This window comes from Limulus polyphemus, unplaced genomic scaffold, assembly GCF_000517525.1.
Source record: "Limulus polyphemus unplaced genomic scaffold, Limulus_polyphemus-2.1.2 Scaffold889, whole genome shotgun sequence".
In the NCBI taxonomy this organism is placed as follows: domain Eukaryota; kingdom Metazoa; phylum Arthropoda; class Merostomata; order Xiphosura; family Limulidae; genus Limulus; species Limulus polyphemus.
In genome coordinates, this window is record NW_013666499.1 from 258,801 (window position 1) to 260,936 (window position 2,136).

Sequence of the window (2,136 nt, forward strand, 5' to 3'; positions counted from 1 at the left end):
TATATATATATATATATATATATATAATTAATTAAAAAAGGAGCCTTATATAGGAACCTTCTTTCTGACCTGCAAATGTAATATCACTACGATTCTTATCATGCTTTATTATTCTTCACAAGCCAGAATTCTTTATTAATATGGAATAAAGAAACCAGCCACCATAAGTGGAGGCTCCAATAGCCAAGTGTTAGTCCTATGAATAAAGATTTTGTTTTATTTGTCCATTTCTGTTTACTTTTATTTCCTTCGCTGCTCGGGTTCAATCTAAGTTATCCTAGAATTTGCTGTGTATTACAGATACTTGATAATTTTCTGTTGGAAATAGTTTCCAGTTATTTACAAATACAGAAATAAATCTGAATTTTAATAAACGACCGGCCTGACAAAATGTTATTGCATGTTGGAAATTTGTACAAAACACATTAGTAGCATTACTCCTTAGTAAGAAATATCGTTTTGTTAGATATAAACGACTGTTCATTTTAAGTTTAATATGAGAGTACTATTTAGTTTATATTATGCGAGTGTTAAAAGTTAATTATTTTAAGAGCGATAGTTATGACAAGTTTCGTTACGTAACTTTGTATGAGTCGTACTTTGTGTAGAGATATAGATCTAGACTGTGTTTGTAAGTTTAGCCATATAGAGTGTATAGTGGCGACTTTTCAAAGAGTTATAATTGCAGATTGTATTGTAATAACAGAGTAGAGAAGAATAATTCGTCTTGTCAATCAAGTTCTAAAGTAATTGAACTAGCCTGTGTGGACGTTTGACGTATGATATAATTATTTAAAGCTCTGTATACAACTGTAGTAACCCACGGGGTAAAGTAAGTGAATTTATCGCTAGGTATATTGTGATGATAGAGTATAGGAGAATAGTTTGTCTTGTCAAAAGGTGTTCTAAGTTAATAAATGTTTTTTTTTCTGTTTTTTTTTTTCATCTAAAAAAAAAGCGACATTATTTTTTTGACGACCTAATAGCCTATTGCACAGTTTTGCGTTAGAAACAAATAAATAAACTTACAGAAGTACCTAGATCAAACTGATTCTGAATTGTGGACTGTTTCTTGTTAGATGATATCTTGTTTGAATAATGTTTCAGCAGCAGTTGTATTGTAACGTTTATTCAAAGCAATGGATACTTTGGATGATAGCCATATAAGAGGTACATGTTTTTTTTCCTATGAAATACGAAAGAATAAATTACACTGACCTTACTATATTATGAAAAAATAGGACAGTACCCTTCGAAGAAGGGGTATCGCGAACCGTTTCTAGGAGCCAATTTTAGCAGGACTAAAACCTGTTGCTAACACTTACCAAAAACCGTAAGTACACATTTGATGGCATAAATTGCGCTGCTCTTCCCACAACACTGCTCTAAGTATTGTGAGATTTCAGGGGCTCTTTTATTTGCCCCTCAGGTTAGCGTTCCAAAACACTTCAGAGTAGTTCATTTGGATTCAGGTTGAGCCAATGGGTTGGCCAAGCCAGACTCTGGACGTAACTTGTCTCAGACCACTGCTGACACGTTTTACATTATGAAAATACATTCATAATTTTTGAACTGTTACCAGTAAACTCACTACAAACTAACTACACCGGGTCCACACCTGATATAATTTCAATTACTAACTAGTACTCTTCATTAGTAGTTTGAGGAGTCGTATCCAAACATTTTGCAGGATGCCGTCAAACCCAGACCCAGCTATCCAAAGTAAACATTTAATATTGTTTGTTTGAAAGTAAGCACAAAGCTTCACAACGGGCTATCTGTGCTCTGCCCACCACGGGTAGCAAAACACGGTTTCTAGCATTGTAAGTCCGCAGACATACCGCTGTGCCACTGGGGGGGGGGGGGGCAAACATTTAATAACAGGATGAATCACTCCATATGATGGTCTTTCATTATATTTCAACCCAATGTTGACTTTCAATGCATCATGACAATCTGCAACGCCCGGCATGGGCAGGTGGTTAGGGCGCTCGACTCGCAAGCTGAGGGTCGCGGGTTTGAATCACCGTCATATCAAACATGCTCGTCTTTTCAGCCGTGGGGGCGTTATAATGTGACGGTCAATCCAAATATTCGTTGGTAAAAGAGTATCCCAAGAGTTGGTGGTGGATGGTG